Genomic DNA, 18,653 nt, shown 5'->3' on the forward strand with positions numbered 1-18,653 from the left:
GTCGATTGTCTACAAGTCTAACCAAAGACTCTCCCAATCCTTCTCTCGTTATCGCTCTTGAAGGGAATCCTGGTGGCTCTCTACTTGGAAAAGCGTGTATCAGGGAAAACAGCATACTCTTTTCTTGATGGTTTTTCAGGATATAACCAGCTAGCCATAGCACTGGAAGATCAACATAAAACAGCTTTTGCAACGGAGTGGGGAATTTATGCTTATCGGGTTATGCCTTTTGGTCTAACCAATGCTCCCGCAACCTTCCAGAGGCTGATGACGCATGCTTTCAAAGAATACTTAAGGTTGTTTCTAGAAATATATATGGATGACTTATGTGTACATTCTCTTCTGAGAGATGAGCATCTAGAACACCTAAGAAAAGTATTTGAGAAATGTAGGACATATCGCATTTGTCTCAATCTTGAGAAATGTGTGTTTATGGTCCGAGAGGGCAGAATTCTGGGACATATTGTCTCACAAAACAGAATATCCATGGATTTAGAGAAGATAAAAGTTATAGTGGATATGCCTAGACCAACCAATGCGAAACAAGTACAGAGCTTTATGGGACATTGCGGATATTATAGACGATTCATTTACATGTACGCTATAATAGGCCAACCACTTTACAGGCTAATAGTGAACTTTGAATGGACAGAGGAGTGTGAGGAATCGTTCAAGAAATTGAAAGAGGCACTCATTACTGCTCCAGTCTTGAAATCACCAGATTGGGAGAAGATATTCCATGTGCATATAGATGCTTCGGCATATGCAATAGGATGCATTCTGGCTCAGCCAGAAGAAGGAAACATGGATTTTCCTATCTGTTACGTCAGTCGACAACTCAACAATGCAGAGAAGAATTACACCACAACAGAGCGAAAAGGATTAGGAATGATATATGCTGTGAAAAAATTTTGGCATTATCTTCTAGCCAACAAGTTTGTGTTTTTTACGGATCACCAAGCCTTGCTCTACCTAGTGTGAATAAACCATGCAATACCGGGAGAATAGTGAGATGGTTCATTATCTTACTGGAATTCGACTTCACGGTAGTAGTAAAGAAAGGAAAAACACATCTTAGAGCTGATCATCTTTCGCGATTGACGAATGGAGAAGACCCTATAGGAGTAGATGACGACATGCCAGACGCGTACTTGTTCAACATAGAAATGATACCGAAGTGGTCTCAAAATGTCGTTAACCTATTAACCTATGGAGGAGAGTTCGATAGAAGAGAATACAACCAGAAACATATTGCTATTCAGCAATCCAAGAATCTTCAATTGGTTGCAGGAAGGTTGTATCAATTGGGAAATGATCATGTTTTACGACTATGCATCAATCCTGAGGAATATAATATATATCTGCGTGAAGCACATGTTCAGGAATGTGCATTTCATTGTTCAAGAAGGAACACATATAGGAATTTGTTACAATTGGGAGTCTATTGGCCAGGAATGAAAGAAAGCGTACATGAATATGTCACTGTATGTATTGTATGTTCATGAAAACCGCCAGCAGAGTATTCGACACTATATCAGATAATGATCGCTCCAGAATGGAGTCAGTATATTGTTGAATATCTCACAAATAGAACTTTCCCAGAAGGAACGTCAAAAGCTCGTCAGAAATCTGTAGAGACAGAAGCTAGAGATTACGCTTTAATAGGAGATCAACTCTATAAGAGAGGTAAAGACAACCAGCTTAGGATTTGCGCATCAGAGACTGAGTATGTGATAATACTAGAGCAAGCTCATGGAGGAGTAGGTGGAGGCCATTTCTCAGGTGATAAGACAACAAAACTTGTCTTAGCCGCAGGAATATGGTGGCCAACATTACATATGGACGCTGAGGAATACGTTAAACGGTGCGATGACTGTTAGCGGACCAAAGTACCACTTAAAAGAGATGATATGCCGCTTAGACCAATGATGGGGGCAAGAGCTTTTGCAAAATGGGGGATTGATTATGTCGGACCCATTTCACCTCCTGCATATAAGACTCATGCACAATACATCATTGTGGCTACAGACTATCTAACAAAGTGGGTCGAAGCAAAGGCAACTCAAAAAGCGGATGCCAGGACCACGACACAATTTCTATATGAATACGTCTTTGTAAGATATGGATTGCCAATAGAAATTGTGAGTGATCGAGGCACACATTTTATAAATGAAGTGATAGAGATCCTTCTAGATGAATTCATGGTAATCCATAGGAAATCAGCCCCGTATCATCCACAAGCAAACGGACAAGCTGAAGCAACAAACAAAACCATATGCACGGTCCTCACGAAGATTGTATCTGAGTCGAGAACTGACTGGGACCAGAAGTTGCATTCAACATTATGGGCATATAGCGTAGCATATAAAACATCAATAGGAACGACCCCATATAACATGGTTTTTGGGCTAAATGCTATCTTACCAATAGAATTCTTGATTTCAACCTTAAGGGTGGCTAAGGATCTAGAGTGGATAGGGCACGAGCTTTCTGATAGAATAGATGATCTGGAAAAGCTAGACGAGCTTCGCCTAAAAGCAGTAGCTTCTATCTACGCTCAAAAAAGGCGACAAAAAGAATTTTTTGATAAGCATGTGCGGACTAAAGAGTTTAAGGTTGGGGACTATGTCCTAGTTTACACTCTGAAACAGCATGCTAAGAAGCTTAAAAAGTGAGGGATGGGACCTCTGGTGATTAAAGATCTATCACCAAGTGGAGCCGTCAAGCTTGCTACATTAGACGGAGAAGAAATGCCCAATTGGATTAGTGGATGCAGAGTGAAAAAGTATCTTTTGCCGCTAACCCAAGACATGCTTCTCAAAATACATCAAGAAAAGCTGTGTGTCTAGAAAAAGAAAATGATTTTGGAGGAAGCGCAAGCCGAGGCGAAGGAAAGAATGGAGAAAAGAAGACTACTACGTCAGAAACAGCACAATGAAGGAGCAATACGAATAAATGCAGTCAGTATAACAGAAATGGATAATGACAAAGAAGAACCCATCATTGAATGCAAAGTAGGAACCAACCAAATCAAAGCCAGAGCACTATTGGATTCAGGAGCTCAAACTAACCTACTTTCACTCGGTTTGTATAGACAATTGACAAATGACACTAAACTACAAACTGCTAAGCAAGAGTTAAAGAGTTACTCTGAGAATTCAATCAAAACTGTCGGATGCACAGTTTTACATATACAGATTAACCAGTATGTGTATCCTCATATGTTTTACATGGTTGAAGATCAAGCTACACAACATCCATTATTGCTAGGACAACCATGGCAGAAGCAATACAATGCAATGATTGACTAGAATTCTAAATCAGTGCTTATCAAATACGAAGGTGAAAGTCAATCAGTTAAGTTCACCAAAGGAGCAGAGCCAACTCCAAAGGAAGAATCCAAGCACAAAGGTAAACAACAACCACAGAAAAAGAAGAAGCAATGGCAACCAAAAGTTTCCATACAACTGGATTGCTCTTCGACGAGGAACTCTCAACAGTGGATAAGGAAGACAAGCAATAATATAACAGCTCAACCTTGGGAAAAAACGGAGTCAAAGTTGGTATGGAGACCAAAAAAGGTTGTGACAGAGGAAACAAAGGTGGAAAACAGAGTCTTCAATACCAGACAACAGAGTGATTCCAAACAATCAAGGACAGTGAAACAGATCTGGATTCCAAAGAAGTTCATGATGGCACAAAGCTATAGCAAGCAAATTTGGATCCCAAAGATTTGTAAGCAGGAACTCCCTTCAGTACAATCCATGGAAACTCCTAGGTATTTCAAGGCGAGGAAATCAACACAAAGAACAAAGCATGTTTGGATGGCAAAGAGTTTATGGCAAGCACAAACGAAGCGGAAGCAGATTTGGATTGTGCAAAAGAACAACAAGGTAAAGAAGAATCCATCTACTGATTCTACTATCGAAGTGCCAAAACCAACCCAAAACCCGACCACCAATCCTTCAATCAAACAAAGAGCAGCTTTATTGGAAAGACTGTTGTATCATCGCTCTACAATTGCATTGGGAACTTATGACCAAAACAACTACATTGCTTCGCCCACAGACACTTCATAGTCGTCCGGGAGGACTCAGACTAGGAGGGGGGGAGGTATACAGGTATACAGGAGTTGCAAAGCAGCTACAAGCGCCAAAAACAAAGAAAAACAAAAATTATATTACAAGGACAGTGTCTTACATGATTTTGCAATTTTTATGTTTGATTGCGGATATTGATAATATTTATGCCCTTATATACCTTGTTTTGCAACAAGAAGAGATCAAATGATGAATTTGGGTCTCTAGACGTGTAAATATCACTAAATAAGAGTGTTTTTGGAGCTAAAAAGTGGGAAAAAAAATGGTAATCCAAGTTCAGAAATCACAAATAATTGTATATTCATATACACAGAGTTACCAACTATTTATTGTGTATGTTTGGAATTTTTTGGCTTCAATTTGCTATTTTCCTTTATTTTTTATGATTTTCTTGATAAAAGTAAAAGAAAAATAAAAAAGCAGGTGAAACGAGATAAAAAAAAAGAAAAGAATAGATGGTGATGATCCTAATGACAAGGGAAACCCATGGTAAAAATTGAGTACAATTCGGGAAAAGTTGCGGAAAGCCCGAAATGACAGAATTTTGGCAAAGTGGACAGATTTCTCAGAAACAGGTCAAACGGAGTCCAAATTGAGAAATTTCAAATCCTAAAGTGCATTTCACGACGAGATAGGAGCACATGTCAAATTTGGTAACAAGTGATCCGGGAAGTCCGAAGTTAAGTATTTTTCACTTCACTTTCAAGCTCATTTCCACTATTACCTTCTTGGAGAGAGCAAAGAGCACACAAGAGCATCCAACCTTCTACAGCCTTCTATGACTGCTACGAGAGCTCAGAGGACACCAGACATGAGAGGTAGACTCGTTGCCATAAGCTTTTGATGCTTATCATTAACTTTTGTCGCGAAAACTGACCAAAACCAAGAAACAAGAGCAGACGGGGAATGCGGTAGAATGCTAGGTAGTGGCACAACCGCCTAACCAAACCTTGCAAGAACTTATAGGTGGGTTACCCTAGTATAGAAGATGGGTTTCTAACACTCAAAGCTCGAGAAAGAACGACTGAAAAAACCCTAGGTCAACAGAGCCTGCAAGAGGCAAACAGGAAAAAGTTGTCGAAACGACACAAAACTTCTTAGGAAGCTCAACAACATCGAGGGCAATGCAACCATGGAGTATCTCCAGGTTTGGACCACCAAAAGTGGGTCAAAACAACCGATTCGACGACAGACACACAAAGCGTCATTTTGGCATAATGGCTGAAATTGACGACCGAATGAAATGAAACTTCACAAGCAGCTTCAAATATACATGGATGACTTATGTTTGCAAGCAAAACCCAAAAGAAAGCTGATTCACTTACCGATGGTGAAAAAGACGCTTTCGGGAAACCAAAAGGAGAAAGATGGAGAACGGGGAGCCAAAGTCAAGTCCAACCAAATAGATGGCTTCACAACATATCCAATGAGCTGGAAATGCAACTCTCGAGAAGAAAAGTTGAAGAAATTCAACTCCAAGGCAAAAAGACGACTTCGAAAACTGAAATTCCTATAAGGGGGCTTTTTAGCTAAACTGATGACTTTTTAAGTTGGAAACTAGTTAGCAGGGCTTAGGGCACTAGCACAAAGCATTCTTTGCACAAAAAGACCAACATTTCAAGAAAAGACATCATACGCGTATGATGTCTCACAGCATGAATTTCACATCCATTTCAACATTTGAGTGCATAGCATTCCACATGTTAATCACATCCTATGAACCAAGTATCATGGGAATTGGAGTTAGAAAATCCAAGGAAAACCAAAAAGATGCAAAGTAGTCCATAAAATTGATTTTTGGTCCTAATTTTGTCAAAATAACTCCAAACTCGTTGAAACTTTGTAGGATTGTTGATTAACACATCTACAAGCTATCTGGAACCAAAAAGCACCATTTTGACACAAAAGACATCATACGCTGTCAGAAGTTTTTTGGAGCAAGGAATTGCGCATATGTACATATACATGCATGGTGCATCAAATAAAGGATTGCCCATTTTCCAGAGCCAGGTGGTTACGTGGGGCCCACATGTGTACAGGTAGGACAACATGTACATAGTGCAGCGATTTTCACTATTACCAGTACCAGTGTGTTTTTTCTACAATAATGAGGAGTTGATAGCGCGTAAAACTTCTCGAGGAAGCTATCCGCGGGCCGACGACGTGAGGTCAGCAGGTGCGTCAGATGGCATCTAGTGGCGTCAGGAGGGCGAACGAGGTCAATATTTGCACGCGGATGAGGACGGACACAACGTGGGTGTTTTCTTGTGAGAGTTATGCAGAAAGGTCATCATTAGGAACACTTTTTGGGGCCACTTCTTGTGGTGGCGAGATGCATTATTGGAAAAAAGCTGAGTGCCCGGTGTGCGAATGATGCAAAAAGGTGACAACTATGCACTGCGAGGTCAGTTTTTGGCCTGTTCGGGGTCCGTTTGAGGTCATCTAAAAGGACAAGGGTGCCCAACTAATAAAGCTAAGTGTGGGAACTGAAAAAACTGAGAGAAGACCAGAAAAAACGTGGAGAAGAGAGGAGGAACAGCCGCAGGTGTGTTTTTGCTCATTTTCGAGCCTGTTTTGGCTGTAAACTGCTCATCCGAGGTCGGATTTGAGCACTTTGACATTGTAGACTGGGGTTTTGGGCCGTTCCGAACGCGATGGCGCTGTCCATTTTGCCAAATTCATCACTCTTTTTCTGCTGTTTTTCTGTGTAATCTTCTCCGATGAGTGAAGCTTCTTCTCCAATTTGTGATTGTATCTGGTATCTTTTACCCATATTGTGTGAGCTGTTTGCCCCATTGGTGTTGGCCCAAGCTCATTTGTATCTACACATCAGAAGTTCTCCTCTTTTGAGCTGAGTTTTTATGTGTGTGTGTGTGTGTGTGTGTGTGTGTGTCTGTGTGGAGTGGGCAAGTGGATAGTCTCTTTCCTCTCACTCCAGAGGTGTGTTCCTTGTCTCGGCCAAGTGTGTTGTGTAAGCCGAGTGGTGCCCCATAGTGTGTGTGTGTATCTTCCCAAGAGTGTGTGTCGGGTCGTTATAGAGGCGTTGTGTGTGTTTCCATCCCGCTCACATTCTTTTGGCGCCCCCACGGAGGATCTTCTTCGAGTACCTTCTGCTTCGAGCTTCGAGCTTCGAGCTTCGGGATTACAGGTTGCAGATTACAGGTTATAGGTTACAGGTTACAGGTTACAGGTACAGGTGATTCACACAGGTACAGGTAGCTGGAGTACAGTGATATACTAGCAGTGATGTCAGTTGCAGTTGTTGTGGGAATGCATCACTTGGCGCCTATTTGAGCGCATTGTCTGCTGGATTGTACGTTACTTGTGGAAACTACCATTGTACGCATTTGTGGAGCCATACTTGGTTGTATTTGGCAGTCCCAGCCATTTCTGAGACTTGGTCTGGAAGATAGTCATTTCTGAGATTTGACTATACGCGATTTGCATTAGCCTTCATGTGAAGGTCGATAGCGTGAGGTTTTTATTGAGCTGGGGGATTCTCAAATGTAGAGATCCTTTCGGTGATACAGATAGCTGGAGCACCCTTTTTGTGACCTCGCCATAGGCTATGTACTAGTGAGTCCTATTTGATGCTCGGGTTCTATTGTTGGCAGTTTATGCATACAGATACAGTCTATATTTTGGGTTCCTACTGCTCTACTTCTGGGGAAACTCTGTTAAAATTTTCCCAAGTTATGATGGCTGGTTTTTTGGTATTTTGAGCCATTTATGCTGTTATGCTGCTGAAATTTTGGCAAAATCAGAGGTTGAGTCAGGTGTGCCTTCTTGGAAGCTTCATGGTTGGCTTTAATGGATGATCAAAATGGCCCTCAGTTCACTCCTTTTCATTTAACTCAAAGAATTCAGATTCATGTTCATGTGTCCAAGAAGATCTTTTTCCAGCGGCGCATAGTCTTTATGTTTGGGCCAAGAAGATTGAGAGAGATCCTAGAATGTCCTTTGCCTGTTGTCATTCCGATGATCAACTATAAAAACTCATTTGATGTGCATGTGTTTGTCCTTATCTAAAGTTGAGCTCCATTGAAGTTTCTGGGGATTGGGTAGTGAAAAGTTTTGGGTTCTTGCACGTGTGTTTGAAGGGGTTCTCTAGCCATGGCTTTCTCTTATCCGGAGTTTCATGGAAGAAGTGATGAAGATGTGGAAGAATTTTTGTAAAAGATGGAGGTTGCCTGCATTAGCAACCAGATTCATGACCCTACGCAAATGTTATGCCTTCTCCAAATTTGTTTGAAGAGTGATGCACGAGTTTGGTCCAAGGCATTTGAAGAGGAGTTGCGTGCAGCAGATCCACCTATAAGATTGAGTTGGGACAATCTAAGGCATGGATTGGAAGTGGAGTTTGTGAAGATAGAAGATCCTGACAAAGTGTGGCAAGAAGTACAAGGTTTGGTGCAAAAGGAAGGTGAGCCAGTAGATGTGTACATACGTAAGTTTTCATTGGCATGGGAGCGAATGTGCAAGGCTTTAGCACCACAGGTACCCCCGCCTGACATGATGAAGAAGGACAGGTTCTTGGCTGGTCTTTGGGAGAATATACGTTGGAGAGTGGAGCTAAAGAAGCCTAGGACATATGAGGATGCACTAGAGGTAGCAAGGAACAAAGAGTGGAAGCTGAGGAAAATGAGCCAATTAGGGGTGGAGTCTTTGCCAATGAGGTCTGAATTTCAGCCTATGGACTCTTTACAAGGTCGTATGTCAGGGGTTCATCACGAACCAGTGGTTCCTGTTCCTACTCAGGTTATGCCAGCAGTGGTCACTACAGCAGTGCAAGATGATGGCCTAAGGCAAGACATGAGGCAAGTGGTTGATCTGATGAAGAATCTCAGCCTAAACATGCTAGGTCAAGTGGGAAATAATCGAGGTCGAGGGCGGTTTGCAAATCAGCCAGGAGGTGAAGAAAGACCTAGGAATGGTGCTGGACAAAGTAATAGTAGGTTTTGGAGGCAGACGCCCACATGTTATAATTGTGGAGAGTTGGGTCACATCAGCCCGCAATGTGATAAGCCACCAAGGATGGGGGGAGACATGTATCCATTGCCAAGACAGGTGCTAACTAGGTCAAATGATTATGGCATCGAAATTAAGGGAGACGAAGGAACCAGTGGACTGACCCAGGAGGAAAAGGGAAAGACAAAAGTGCTAAGTGTAGTCACTTTGGAGAAGGCATCAAAGCTAGAGGATACATTAGTGATGCCTATTGGAAAGAGGACCACAGAGGATAAGGAAGGAAGAAGTGCCCTAGGTCCTAGTAAGAAGAAAGGAAAGAGCCATGAAGGCGAGGATGTCAAGGCCAAGAGGAAAAGGAGAGCTCGTCGAAAGTTTCGTGTTTCAGATTTTCCACTAGGGGATGGGCAATTAAGCTATGACTTGAGGGAGGATCTGACGAGCAGGAAGGCAGATGTTACTTTTGGGCAGCTTATAGAGATGGTGCCTAAGCTAAAGCGACAGTGGAAGAGGATGGTTAACCCAATGGAGAAAGAGCCAGAGAGAGGTTAAGTAAAGGTGTTGGCAATGGACGAGCTACCAGACATTTGTCCAATAGTAGATGTGTGGCATAAAAGGAAAAATTTGGGACAAGGTTATGTGGATGGCGGAGCCCAAATATGCGTCATAACACACTCATGCGTTGAGAAGATGGGTCTCACAGTGGCTGGGGTGTCAGGTTTTCGGATCAGATTGGCAAACCATCAAAAAGTAAAATGCTTGGGTGTTGTAAAGAGCTTAGAAGTGGAGGCATATGATGCAAAGGCAGTGGTTGATTTTCATGTGATGCCAGCAGGGTTGGGAGCATATCCTATTATACTGGGTAGACCATGGTTACGTGCAGTGGGAGCTGTTCAAGATTGGCGACATGGTACGATTAGCCTCTATGGAAAGACAGGTACCAAGAAGCTTAATAATATGGACACAAGGAAACGATTAGAGGAGCTTTATGAAGATGAGGACGAGTCTAGTGATGAAGACTCTTCCACGGTGACAGATGAGGACAATGATAGCACTACCAGCAGTGATGAGGATGCTGATGTTGCATTTGTTTTGATGGACAAAGAAATCCAGGAGTTTGGTTTAGTTGCATTTGCGAATGAGGTTGAAGATGAAAGTGAAGGGCCTTATGAAGTGATTGAAGGGCTGATGCAAACTAAGGTTGAGTTGTCAAAGAAGCAAGAATTAATGACGCAAATGATTAGTGGAGACCTCTCAGCTATGGAGAAGGATATATTTTTGCATATGCTGGCTAGTTTTCCTGATTTGTTCATTACTTCATATGAAGAGATCAGAGGGTTCAAGGGTGAAGAGATGCATATAGAGCTGAAAGAAGGTGCTAAGCCAGTGCGGCAAAGGCTAAGAAGGATGGGTCAAGAGCAAATGGAAGCCTTGCGGGTAGAGGTGGACAAGTTATTGAAGGAAGGGTTCATAGTCCCTGTGGAGACCACAGAATGGGTGAGTCCAGTTGTAGTCAGTCCAAAGAAGGATGTGAAGTGGAGAATTTGTGTAGATTTTAAACCCTTAAACGCAGCCACTAAGAAGAATCCATATCCTCTTCCATTCATTGATCAGATCTTGGATTCAGTGGCAGGTTATGAGAGGTACAGTGTGTGTGATGGTTTTTCAGGCTATTTTCAATTGAAGATTGCTCTTAAAGACCGCACAAAGACAACTTTTATTACGCCATGGGGCTGCTATTGCTACACAGTATTGCCATTTGGGTTGTCAAATGGACCTTCCTTCTATCAAGAGAGAGCAAATTGGGTGTTGGAACCATTCATTGGTAGTTGTGTTAAAGCTTTTATGGATGACTTCTGTGTCTATAGCAGTAGGGCTGAACACCATGAGAAGCTGCAGATGGTATTGGCTCGATATGATGAATGTGGAGGACAACTAAATCCAAAGAAATGTCATCTAGCACAGCCAAGGGTGAAGTTATTGGGCCACATGGTGTCAGAAAATGGCATTGAGGCTGATCCAGACAAGGTTAAGTCTATTATTCTTCTTCCATCACCTACGAGTACGAAGCAATTGGCAACCTTTATACACAAAGTGAAGTACATGGCACGGTTTATTCCATTGTCTTCGCAGCTTCTTTATCCATTACAGCAAGTGGCAAAGCATGATCCATTGCAATGGGATGACAAGTGTGAAGAAGTGTTTCAAGAGGTGAAAGAGGTGTTAGGGGGTTTGTCAGCCATGCAGGCTCCTGATTGGGAGAAAGTTTTTTATGTAAATCCATCAGTAGGGGATGATGCCATTGGAGCTATGCTATTGCAAAAGGGGAAGGGCAGCCATTATATGAGGCCAGTGTATTGTGCAAGCCGAGTGAAGTTGGTAGCGGAGAGAATGTTATCGGAAGTAGAGCTAGTGATGGCCAGTGTAATATTTGCTTGTCGACAATTTCGTCATTACTTGCTACCACGGCCTTTTGTTTTCTTGACGAGTTATGCCTTTTTGCCACAGTTAATTAATGGTATTAACATGTCAAATGTGGTGAAGAAATGGGTAATTGAGCTGCAAGAGTTTGAGTTTTCTTTTCTAGTGGAAGATTGTACAAGGGCTACCCTAGCTGATTTGTTGACCTACAAGGAGAATCCCCTTATTGTTAAGGAAGAGGTGGTGAGAAAGGTAGTTGAAGAAGTGCCACAGATCAGCAATGCACATGTGTTGTTCTTTGATGGTTCATACAGAAAGAGCCATGATGCAGCTTCAGGGGGTATAGCGCTTTATGATCTAGAGGGGAAGCTAGTATGCAAGAGAGGGTTCAAATTGGATGCGCATAGTAACAATGAGGCTGAATATGCTACATTGGAAGCCGGATTACACATTTGTTTGAAGCATGGGGTTCAAAGGTTGAGCATAAAAGGTGATGCCTTGTTAGTGGTGAAGCAAGTGCTGGGTGTGTGGAAGAGCAAGAACACCTCATTGAAGGAAATGTGCTTTAGAATTAAAGGCCTGTTAAAAAAGTTTGAAGCATGGAGCATCAGACACATTGAACGTGCTCTAAATGGAGAGGCACATGAAGCAGCTCAAGGCATGATTGGGGAGCTATTCGTGTTGAGGACCAATTTACCTCTTTATCATGGCCGGGAAAGTTTGGCTCAAGAAGAGGAGTTTTTGCTAACAGGAATCATTCCAAAGGAGATTCAGAAGTCTAAGAAGTATGGCTTTGTGCGTAGAGCATACAGGTACAAATTGATTGGTGATGTCTTATACATGAAAGGGGCTGATCTCGTGTTGAGACGTGTACCTTGGCGGGAGGAGCTTTACAGAGTGTTGGAAGAGAATCATGAAGGCGCATGTGGTGGCCATTTTTCTCTAAAGATCACCTTGCATAAGATTTTGCAAGAGGGGTATGTATGGCCTAGTTTGCACAAGGATGTTCACCATTGGTGTAGGTCTTGCAATAGGTGTCAAGCATATGGGAAGAGAGTGTTGAAGCCAGAGCTACGAAAAACCATTATGGCGTTTGATGTGTTTGAAAAGTGGGGGATTGATGCAATAGGCCCGTTACCTATCACAAGCAGGGGCAAAAGCTATATTTTGACGGCAGTGGACTATCTTTCTAGATGGGCAGAGGCTATAGCAGTAAAACAGATCACTGCAAAGGATGTGGCAAAATTTGTGTATGATGAAATATGTTGCAAGGTTGGGGTGCCATTAGAGCTACTTTCAGATAAGGGGCCAGGATTTAGAGCTAAACTGTTCGACTTCTTATGCACAAAGATGAAGATTAAGCACCAGCATACCACTCCTTATTACCCGCAGTGTAATGGATTAAATGAAAGATTCAATGGTGAGTTGGTACAAATTCTTTCTAAAGTGACAGAGCGCCAAGGAAAGAATTGGGATTTGGAATTTCCTAGTGCATTATGGGCTTACCGTACTTCGGTGAAGACAGGTACAGGGTTTACTCCATTTCATTTGGTGTATGGAAAGGAAGCACTATTGCCTGTGGAGGTAGAGTTGCCTGCGGTCAAGATGTTAGAGAAGTTGCTTGGGTCGCCTAGTGATGCATTCAAAGAGAGGCTCTTGCAGTTACAAGAGGTCCAATTGGATAGGATGAGCGCATTGGAACATTATGGGCAGATGCAAGATAGGGCTTTGGCAAAGATAAATGAAAAGGTCAAAAGTAAGGGTATCAAGAAGCATGACTGTTGCGCTACAACAACAAACTGGACAACACCTTCCAAAAGAAGTTTCAAATTAAGTGGGAAGGCCCTTTCAAGGTAGTGGAGTGTTTCCCGAATGGTACATATCAGTTGGCTAACCTGGATGGGATTTTACATACGTCAAGGGTAAATGGATTGCGTCTTAAGTTGTATCATGCCAGGTTGATGATGGTGAGCTGTCTGTGGATCAAGCTGTGTTGGTGAGGGATGAGGAGACCTGTGATGCGGCGAGTCTCATATCTCTCTTTGGTGCTGTTGATCATGAATGATCTAGCAGGCTAGGGGATGGGCAAATTATGTCAGGAGTTTTTTGGAGCAAGGAATTGCGCATATGTACATATACATGCATGGTGCATCAAATAAAGGATTGCCCATTTTCCAGAGCCAGGTGGTTACGTGGGGCCCACATGTGTACAGGTAGGACAGGATGTACATAGTGCAGCGATTTTCACTATTACCAGTACCAGTGTGTTTTTTCTACAATAATGAGGAGTTGATAGCGCGTAAAAATTCTCGAGGAAGCTATCCGCGGGCCGACAACGTGAGGTCAGCAGGTGCGTCAGATGGCATCTAGTGGCGTCAGGAGGGCGAACGAGGTCAATATTTGCACGCGGATGAGGACGGACACATTGTGGGTGTTTTCTTGTGAGAGTTATGCAGAAAGGTCATCATTAGGACCACTTTTTGGGGCCACTTTTTGTGGTGGCGAGATGCATTATTGGAAAAAAGCTGAGTGCCCGGTGTGTGAATGATGCAAAAAGGTGACAACTATGTACTGCGAGGTCAGTTTTTCGCCTGTTCGGGGTCCGTTTGAGGTCATCTAAAAGGCCAAGGGTGCCCAACTAATAAAGCTAAGTGTGGGAACTGAAAAAACTAAGAGAAGACCAGAAAAAACGTGGAGAAGAGAGGAGGAACAGCCGCAGGTGTGTTTTTGCTCATTTTGGAGCCTGTTTTGGCCGTAAACTGCTCATCCGAGGTCGGATTTGAGCACTTTGACATTGTAGATTGGGGTTTTGGGCTGTTCCGGACGCGATGGCGCTGTCCATTTTTCCAAATTCCTCACTCTTTTTCTGCTGTTTTTCTGTGTTATCTTCTCCGGTGAGTGAAGCTTCTTCTCCAATTTGTGATTGTATCTGGTATCTTTTACCCATATTGTGTGAGCTATTTGCCCCATTGGTGTTGGCCCAAGCTCATTTGTATCTACACATTAGAAGTTCTCCTCTTTTGAGCTGAGTTTTTGTGTGTGTGTGTGTGTGTGTCTCTGTGTGGAGTGGGCAAGTGGATAGTCTCTCTCCTCTCACTCTAGAGGTGTGTTCCCTGTCTCGGCCAGGTGTGTTGTGTAAGCCGAGTGGTGCCCCATAGTGTGTGTGTGTATCTTCCCAAGAGTGTGTGTCGGGTTGTTATAGAGGCGCTGTGTGTGTTTTCATCCCGCTCACAACGCGTATGATGTCTATTTGCACTTACAGAGCCAAAACTGCTCATTTGTCATCATACATCCATTATATATATCTAATACATGCTAGATATGAAATTTGGAACCATTTGGTCAAGAGGATCACCCCATTACCAATTGAGGGAAAATCCTTCACCTAAAGCCTATTTTTGGCCCAAATCCAACATACTCAAGTCCAAACCAAGATTTCAGTAGATATAGTCCTTCACTAGTACATGGGGAGTCCACAAAACCAATCCCATGCAAAATTGATGAAAAAGACATCATACGCGTATGATGTCTCCAGAGCCATTTTTAGCCCAAAATCTATCCAAACTTCATAAATCCACTGAATAAGCCTATCTAAAGCCAAATCCAAGCTTATAGAGAAATTTGATCCAAAAATACACTAAAGACATCAGATGCGTATGATGTCTCACTATGTGATTTTGCCACCTCAGGGCTTCAACCAACAAACAGAAGTGATCTACATGCCATTTGAAAGTGAACCACCAAGTTTTATCCAATTTGGATCATAAAATCCAAATCCCTTTCAAAATTTTGCCAAGAGCCAGAACTGGACTAAACTGGCCAAAACTTGACCAAATGGGATCCAAACTCAAATCCAAGCATATGATACTCATGTATACACTATCAGCTACAAGCACAACCAATATGAAGTCATTTTGACACAAAAGACATCATACGCGTATGATGTCTCCAACATGATTTTGAGCCCATTTTGCATATTTTTTTCACCTACCTTGCATCCTTAGGCCCTGAATAGCTCACGTTTCAATTTTCAAGTCATTTGGATAGTTAAAAGCTTCATTTTGGCTTTCAGTACGAAAAAGACGCTAACTTCTGAAATTGGAGTTACAGGATCCATGGATTCCGCCAAGTTATCGGCAACGAAGAGAAAAAGACCGACAATCAAAGATGCTCTTACAGAAGCGGAACCCTTTGACATTCCAATAGAAACCCTCAAGCCAACCAAAACTTGGGTGGAGGAAGCAGTATTGGAGAAAGAGGGAATAAAGATCTACCAGGGGACTTTCAGAGATCCTCAAGGGCAAGCGGTGGATGTACCGATGATCCCACAAGAATTGGTAGATTATAGCAGGTCAGAAGACATCAGCAGGTACCTGGAAAGGGCAGACTTGCACAGTTTCTTCACCTCGAGACCATCAGGTGTGGATACAAGAAGAGTGTACGAGTTGGCAACATCCATTCAGAAGGATGGGAAAGCCACATTGACAGACATGGATGGAGAGAAAGTAGAAGTACAGATCACTCCACAGCTCATTGCAGACGCATTGAAGCTGCACAACAAAGGGAGCTCTGTCAGGGAAAGAAGGGAGGCCACAGAGGTCTATGGATCCAAGAAACAGAATGCAACCTATGGAGATATGGCGGACCAAAGAGCGGCAACCCTTTGCCGACTGTACAACCAGTTTCTCCATGTTTGCAGTAAAAGACCGCAAAAGTATACGACCCCGCCCCATGCCATTGCGACCACCATCACATGGGCATTAAAGAGCAATATGCCAAAAGAGGTGAATTACGCTCAACACATCCACGAGCAAGTAATTGCCATGCACAACGAGAAGCCAAAGTACATAGGAGGAGCGGAAATTCTGACAAGAATAGATTATGAAGCTATTGGAGCTAGAGATCAGTGGCCAAAGGTTCCCTCCCATAATGAGTGGCTTAGAGAAGCCGACGAGGAGGAAGAACAGCCCGAAGTATCCAAGAGGGCGTCCACAAGAGCACGCCGAAAACTAGAAATAGTTTCAGAACCTGAAGAGGAGGTGGACGAGCCGATTATGAAGAAAGTAAAGAAGAAGGTTGCTCCCAAGCAAACCAAAAGTCAGAAAGTGGCAAGAATGGAAAGACTAGTGGAGCAGTTTAGAGCAGAAAGATCTCTAAAGGATGACTTTGAAGAAAAGTGGGTGCCAGACCCCACCAAAGTCGGAACTAGCTCAGCCAGGCCACATGTTGATCAATACGATCAATATATTAAAGCTTATGAGAAGTCAGAGGCTATACTGGAGCAGCAACCTGTCGAGCCATACACTGAAGAGGAGGTACAGCTTTTAAAAGCTGAGCTGAAAAAGGACGACAAGGGGAAAGGGAAAGTCGATGAGTCTACTAAATCTCAAGAGAAAGACGGGCAAGCCGACAAGGGGAAAGCCAAGGAAGCTGAGGACAGATACCCCTCTATGACTGATGTACCAAGCCCGAAGAAGACGAAAAATATCGTGGAAGAGACCACAATAGAGATGGACACAGATGATTTGGAAAAGCCGAAGGCCGAGACCAAAGAAAAGGAGATAGATCCAGTTCAGCAAAAGAGAAATGATTATGAGGATCTGGTAGCGATAGGATACACTGAAGCAGAGGCCCTTGAGGCAGTTTATGGGATCACCCTACAAAAACAAGATGATCGGAGAGGGACGGAGGAAAAAACAAAGAGTACAAAAGAAAGTGAAGAGAAACTGGACAAACAGAACGTACTAGAAGAGCCGAAGCCAGTGGAGGTGGTGGCAGAAAGAGCTTTAGAGTTGACAGATGAAGATGAAAAAGACATGCACATGGTGCATGAACTGCTAGGCAAGATCAAAGAAAGATCCAGGGCAAAGGAAGTAGAGATTGAGACAGCCAAACAAAGGGAAGCAGAGTTGCAGAGGAAATCAGAGAATGCTATGACTGAATCTGAAAGTCATAAAGCATCACTCTATGACGCGGAAAACGAGAGAGACGGCTTGATACTCCAGCTAGCCGAGGCTTCAAGAGAGGTAACAAGTGCACAGGAAGCAAAGAAGCGGATAGAAGATGAGTTGGAGGCAGCCAAGGATGAGCTCATTGAGCTAAGGGAAAGAGTCGAGCTCCAAGAAAGAACAATCACTAGACTTAGGACTACCCCTAGAGCTAGCAGAGCAGGAACCGAACAAGAAGGAACTCTCGTACCAGCTTTAGAAGACCAGATCCGAAGCTTACAAAGAGAGCTGAGATTAGAGCAAGTGCAAAGGTTGCACATTGCGGAGGGATCATTGGCCGCAGAGGAGAGGCTCACATTAGAAAATCAAACACTAAGGACAGAGAATGAGGCCCTCCGCAAACAGCTCCAAGATCTACAAGAGCAACAAAGAAGAGAGACAGAGACACCACACGAAGAATCAGGTGGAGCAGCCATAGAGCTACCAGAAACTGGAGAGGCAAGCACAATCGAAGATCCAGCCCTAGCTCAAGAGGTGGCCTCGACTTCAAGAATCTCTGAAGAAGAAGAACAAAGGCTCCATGACCAAATAGAAAAGTCAGCAGAGGAGAGTGCCAAGGCAGAAATGGAATGGGAGAGGAGACTCCTAATCTCCATTAGACTTCAGGGACTTGACACAAAAGTGCTCCATGAACAGTGGGTGCAACCCAGCCTGCCTTTCCCTTTGATGAAATTTGAAGTGCTAAAGACGAAAAAGAGAATAGAGGAGGAGCAGTATGTCGCTCTTTACGAAGGCGACATCACAAAGGAGGAACAGTCAAAGAAGATAGTAGATTCACAACCTAGATGGAGGAAAGGTTGGCTGAACAAATACCCGGCCTACCTCATCTACTTGGTGGAGGCACAAAAGGAGATTCGGGAGAATGCAACCTTCTGCCCGGTGCCAAGAGTCAGAAACTGGAAAGAGCATGGCAAGATTGCAGAAAAGAAGCCAAATTGGCTTAATTATCCCAGGATGCCAGGACCAAAGGCAGGAGAGAGAATAGGTAAAGCCTACATGGTGAAAACCCTAATGGGCACCATCAAGCTCTTTACTGGCTGTCCTGACCTTTCGTGTCAGATGCTCAAGAAAATCTGTAGGACTCTCTTAGCTTGAATTGAAGTGTTCGCGCCAGATAAAGCCACGACCTCGAGTCTACTATCGACGGCCGACACAGTGA

Source organism: Adiantum capillus-veneris, chromosome 17, assembly GCF_014529385.1.
Source record: "Adiantum capillus-veneris isolate H3 chromosome 17, ASM1452938v2, whole genome shotgun sequence".
NCBI classification, from domain to species: Eukaryota; Viridiplantae; Streptophyta; class Polypodiopsida; order Polypodiales; family Pteridaceae; genus Adiantum; species Adiantum capillus-veneris.